Source organism: Pogoniulus pusillus, chromosome 33, assembly GCF_015220805.1.
Source record: "Pogoniulus pusillus isolate bPogPus1 chromosome 33, bPogPus1.pri, whole genome shotgun sequence".
Lineage (NCBI taxonomy): Eukaryota > Metazoa > Chordata > Aves > Piciformes > Lybiidae > Pogoniulus > Pogoniulus pusillus.
Window position 1 is genome coordinate 1,783,611 of NC_087296.1, and position 6,259 is coordinate 1,789,869.

The 6,259-nt window shown below is 45.5% G+C and overlaps 1 long non-coding RNA gene across 1 annotated transcript; it reads right to left on the reverse strand.

The window, feature by feature from the left end:
• Positions 1-443: 443 nt before the first annotated feature.
• On the reverse strand, positions 444-3,490 carry LOC135189691 (uncharacterized). Its single transcript, XR_010308223.1, has 2 exons — positions 3,388-3,490; positions 444-1,035 (listed from the first exon to the last, which is right to left on the reverse strand). It is a non-coding gene; the product is annotated as an uncharacterized LOC135189691 (long non-coding RNA).
• Between the last annotated feature and the right edge of the window lie 2,769 nt (positions 3,491-6,259).

Genomic DNA, 6,259 nt, shown 5'->3' on the forward strand with positions numbered 1-6,259 from the left:
CAACCCTGGTGATGCTGTGATACTGTGAAATGTGTCACTCCTTGATGGTGAGCCTTAAATGGTAGGCCACAAGCTACTGAGAGGGAAAAAAGAGAGTCAGAGGTGGTCCTGAAATCAAAGCCACATACTGGCCAGTGACAATATTCTAACTTAATTCAGGCACCTTTTTGTTTTTCAGTCATGAGTTGTAACTAATTTAGATCCTAAAACTTAGCAAATACCCCCCCCCCCCAAAAAAAATTCTCTCAGCCCTCCACAGTGTCTTCTATTGACATCTCCAGTATGGCAGGCAAATTAATTCTATGAAACATCACCAATTCTATAGCAAGAGTGAATTATTGCTCCCCTCAAAAAAATCACACCTGAAATTGTAGGTAACTGATAAAGAGGCCAAGTAGATATAAATCTGCTGGGGAGGGGAAATCAATTGATGGGAGATGATGTTTTCCGTAATTAATATTGTTTATTGATTTTGCTATTCAGAGCTCTCACCACCCCCAACCACTAATTTTAAGAATGTTTTGGTTCTTACATGGTCATGGAAACATTCTGTGGGTAATATCCAGGTCCAGTAATAACCAGCAAAACAGATAAACCTTGATTGAACTGCAAGAGAAGGTCCCGCGGTCAAACGCTGCTTGCGGTCAATATGCTGCTCGCCCAGTAGCTGGGCTCAGGCTCTTTCTGCTTATGGCAGAAGGCAGCAGAGAATTACAAAGAGGCATTTCAGCATTTACTCACAAATTATTATTATTACCCTTGTGGGGACTTAGCCACAGTCCAGGCAGTGCCCAGATGCTTTCAGGGGACTCTGTCTTGTTGGACGTTGAGACTTGAATCTTCCCAGCTCCTGGGGACAGGACGCAGCCAATCTCTGCCCTTGTCTGCTGGGTTCTTCTGGACTATCTGTGTATATGTCCAGGGATTCTAGGCAGGACCTTCAGGTGCAGAGGCAGATGTGGTGCAGTCTCAGCATGATGTCAGCTGGCCACACAGGCCAATCGCCTGCAGGCATCCAGGGTCTGCTCCTGGTAACTGGCAGCAGTGGAGTTTAGCAGCAATAAGGCAGTGTGCAAGAGCAGCAGGGCTGGGCACAGCAGAGAGAGCAGGCAAAGAGCAGGGGAGCAAAGCAGCAAAAAGCAGGTTGGTCACCTGCCTATCTCCTTTTATCAATGTGGGCTGAGATTAATTGCCCTTTGGACACAGAATAGCCACTCAGGATGGCAGTTAGCCAAACCTTACCATATTAGGCAAAGCCACAGGCTCACTTTTCCCTAATTTGGGAACAGCACAGGCCTTGCATTGGGCAGGCACAAGCTAAGTGTGTGTGCCTTACACCACAGGGCCCTGGGCAGGCCAGATCCAGCGGCTCCAGGTTCTTTTGTGTCCGTTTCCCACGCTTGCCTCTCTGGTGGAGCAGAAGAACATGCCTAGGCAAGGCAGGACATGGATAAGCCTATTTTGGGCCTAGCAGGCCTACCACAACAAAATCCTTCTTGATAAGACACAGGGGATTCACTCCCTGGTCCTTGCAACTACTTTCACGCTAAGATCTTTCTAATCACTGCCGGTTAAAACTTGCTTTCACCTTGTCCATTTGTTTAGCTTTGTCTCAGTTATTTTTCTCCCCTAGCCCCAGTTTATGGGTTCTGTTCACATGGTTTCAACTACTCTTTGCAAGCCTCCTTCTTGACGTGCCCCTTCAGCTAACAGCTTTTGATGTGGCTAACCTGGGCTTGGCTGTGTGGCTCTGTCAATAATTCATCTCTCCCAGTTCACTTCAAAGTTAGGAGCCTCAGCGTTGGAATTTTCTGCTGAATTTTGATCCTGAGCTCAAAATGTGTAATCCCAGCACTTTATTGCTCCATTTCAGCACTCCCTGTCAGAATAAATGTATCTAATGGGGCAAGCCATGGAGAAAATCACTTCTAGCAGTTTGATTTTTTAGTTTAGTTTATCATTGAAAGAAACAGGAATCACTGCAGCGCTCAGCCCCAAGCAGAGACCATATCTGCCTTTCAAAAATAACTGCTTCAAAGATGTTCAGGGCACATTTGCATAAAGCAGTTGTCAGGTTGTTTGTGTTCCCTTCGAGCAGATGAAAATTAGACAGAAAATGCCATGTGGGGAATGTGTTCAGGCGGTGTCCGTAGGGAGGAGCAGCTTCCCAGCTTGGATTTTACACGGAGCGGTTCAAAGGACAAATTGTCAATTATTTCCCCTCCCACCAGGGTTAGGTACAAAGGCACATCTCAGCAGAGCAGAAATTGCTTTTGTTTGCTTAAATTCTGCTAACAAAACTCCTCCAGAAGGAGTTGGTGTTTAGTGTGATTAGACGGTTGGCTCCCGTGGTGGTAGATGGAACACGGAGTAGAGGGAAGGGCTGTGCCGCACAGCCTTGAATTAGAGACACATACCAGGGATGCCTCCACTGTAACTCACTGGAAATCAGAATCACAGGATCAAGCAGGTTGGAAGAGAGCTTCAAGCTCGTCCAGTCCAACCTAGCACCCAGCCCTGTCCAATCAACCAGACCGTGGCACTAAGTGCTTCATCCAGTCTTTTCTTGAACACCCCCAGGGATGACAACTCCACCACCTCCCTCTCAGTCTGTCATGCTCTTAAACACAACAAACTATGGCAGGAAGCAACTGTGAGGGTGGCAAGACTCTGGAATGGATTGGCCAGAGGGGTTGTGGATGCTCCCTCCTTGCGTGTGTTCAAGACCAGGTTGGATGGAGCCTTGAGTATCCCTGAGGGATGGTTGGATTAGATGACCTCTAAGGTCTGTTCCAGCCTGAGCCTTTCTATGATTCTATGATATTGAACTGAAAGAAGGCAGAAAATAGAGGCTGAGAACTCACAGACCGGAGGCTCTTTACGCTATAGGAGAAAAATCTCACTTGTCTTTTGTCAGTGAGATATAAACTTGAAGGTGCTAAATTGTTAATCTTTCCAGAGGTTTTGCTGCTCTACCTGATTTGCATTGGAGCTCTTTTTTCTACTGCTGCTCACTACCTGGAGATCTCCCACCCGAGTAACTGACTCGAGGCTCAGTTCGTAGGCTGTGTAGCAAAGCAGAGAAGGCTTTTGGCATTCTCTGGTTTGGCCTTGCATGAAAGATGAGGGCAATATGACAGAGACTACAAGACCTGGCAGCTGGCTTTCTGGAGAAGTGAATTTGGAAGATGGCCCTCAATAAATGCAGAAGGCAAAGCATACCCAAGAGGTCGAGACCTAGGCAAGAATGGCAAATGGAAGATGAAAGGTAAGATGCAAATCCTGAAGAAGGCATAAGACAAAGGAAGGATTCACATCAGTGTTCTTTCAGAGATCAACCAATGATGATCAGAGATCAAACAACCCAAGTCAAGTGTGTTTACTCACCAGCCAGAGCTGGGCTGTAGCTGTAACCCAGGGCAACGCTGCATTTCTGTGCCAGGCTGCCAACATCCAGTTAAATCTTCACTCGGCAACTGTCTGTGATGCCCTGCAGGGATAAATGAACACTGGTGTGTTAAATTGGGAGTGCATAAAGCTGCATAGTTTAAAACAAAATTAATAGATTAAAAACAATCTTCCAGGGGAGCAGAGGGGATTGCACTTCCCATCACTTAAAATGTTTCCAACACAGTTATCTGCCATGCCAGTGGAGGAGAAGGAGGCATTTCTAAGGCATTCATCTGTCAGGCTTCAAATATTTACTCTAGGATAGCATTAATCACAGCTTGAAATTGGTCCTTCCTCTCCTGGGGTCATAGAAGTAGCTGAAGTTTTCTTATTTAGTGGTAGACATGTGGCAAGTCAGATGAATTTGACCTGCAGTTTTCAAACTGAGAATAGGTTTAATTCTGAGAAGCTAATGTACTTAAGAAGTGGATGCTCACTCCGGGTGACTGGCAGAGAGCCTCCTGAATGTTATTTTATCTGGTCTAATGTGTAATATCTGAATGTGTAGATGGACAGGAAGAGTCTCTAAATCATAACTTTATGATTTTTTTCTATCTTTGGAATCTCTGGAGGAAGCCCTAGAGCACTGAATATGTTCTTTGGAACCTGAGTTTCAGCACTGATGCTTCAAGGGAAGTTCAATTTGAAAGCTATGCTAGTGCAAACACAAGTCCCATTAGGAAATAGTTACAAAAGGCAAATTGTAAATGCATTTTATGGCTGTGAAATCATCCTCAGCCAAATCTGTCACTGCACTTAATGTTCCAGCCACCAAGTACAGCCTCTAATGTGTTTCCATGTGAAATGAGTGCTGAGTGATGGTTGTTTGGCAGGCGCGAGTACGGATTGGGTGCACTCAGCAAACACTGCAGGTCCCCTGTGAGCCAGAAGGGTCTTAGATGTCATCTCCTCTGAGAAGGACACAGAACTTGGACAGCTTCACTGAAACAAAATATTGAAAGGGGAGCCAGATCTAGAAGGGAACACTTGGGTAGGTTTAGAAAGCATCTTCATCCCTCTTCAGAACCACGGAATCTTAGAACTGTTCTAGCTGGAAAAGCCCTCTTGGATAACTGAGCCCTACCACTGACTTAACACCACTGTGGCCACTATGGCATGTCCCCAAGTGCCATGGCCACACCTTTCTTGAACACCTCCAGGGATGGTGACTCCACCACCTCCTGGGCAGCCTGTGCCAATCCATGACCTTGCACTCTTGACCAATCCTCTTGCACTCTTTTTTGACCACTTTTTTCCCTAATATCCAACCCTGGCACAATTCCAGGAGAGGTGAGTTTGATTCAGGTGTATGAAGAAAGCTGAGGGAGAGGTTGCTCTGAAAGTGGTCTTTGTGTTGCTGAGGTCCAGACACATACTTTAGTTTCTAGGAATTCATCCAAACTGGAGCTTCAGATTCGCTTTTGTCACAGAATTTCTCTAGCCTGATGCACTGAAACGTTGAGCAGCAGGTTCCAGAGAAGTAACCACGACTGCTCATGCAATTAGTGAGATCAGCAATGATCCTCTGGTGGCAGAGACTGTGCCCAGAGAGCGCTCCAGGCACGGTGCTGTGCCAGGGATGGCTGCTGGACACAAATCTGTCACCATGACAGCTTAGGAAGCAACTGTGAAAATTCAATCACAGCCCCTTGTGTCCGAAAAGCAGTGCCCAACCAGGCAGGTAGCAGAAAGACTGGGGAATTATTTTATCCCCTGTTGGTGAAGAAAATTACAAGTTTGGCTTGTCCATAAAACAAAACAAAACAGTTTTCAAAGGCTGGAAATTAAAGCTGCTGATAACATGCAAGTGTGGCAGGTAGCCACTGAGACAGTTCTCCATAGTTACAGAAGAGTCCTGAGGACTATAAAATTTACCCAGAGACTCCTGTTTCTCTAAAAATCAACCATGTTTAAACTCCACTCACTGGAGTGAAGCAAATTGCAAGGAATCATGTGGCCCCTGCCATCAGTGGGATGATCTCTGAGTATTGATGGATTTCTCCTTCCTTCTCTTTCTCCTCCTTCCTCTCTCTGTCCCCCTCTTTCTGCGTCCTCTCCCTGTCCCACTCTCTCTGCTGTCAGCAACAATGATCTATTGTTAAAACCTGTTATAATTGCTTTCAGGCTTTAACAAACTGGAGCTGTTGCCATTCCAACTAATTTAGCAATACAAACAGCCTGGTGCATGTTTTCAGTGCTAATACTCACCAAATACAACTGAGTTATGTCTCTAATATATAACTGCTTATAAAAATACTACATTGGTGCCAGCCTGAACTTCTCCTGAGCCATTGACACTAAAAATAGATTGCTCAGAATGATTCCATAGCCCTTTTATCTGTCTTATGTTCTTTATTACAGCCTTGGCCACCGGTCCTAGGGATGCTTTCCTCAGGGCACTCAATATTGCTCCCCTGTGGGAGCAGCTCTGCTCTGTAGCTCTTTTTGCAGTACCACTGTTACCAGAAGCAAGGATTCACTCCAGATCAGAAACTGATCTCATGTATTGGAAAAGCATAAACATTGCTTAGCTTTCTTTGTATTTTAATTATGGTGTATGAAGTAGAAATTGATTCCAGGATGCCTTATGTTCTGCATTGCTTAGTGCTCTGAGTTAACTCCAGCTGACAGCTCAGCCCCACACAGCTTCTTCTGTACTCCTCCACGGTGGGATTGAGAAGGAGAATCAGAAAGGAGAAAGTGAGAAACCTCGTGGGTTGAGATAAAGACAACTTAATAAGGAAGGCAAAAGCTGCACAGACAAGCAAAGCAAAGCAAGGAATTCATTCACTACTTCCCACCAGCAGGC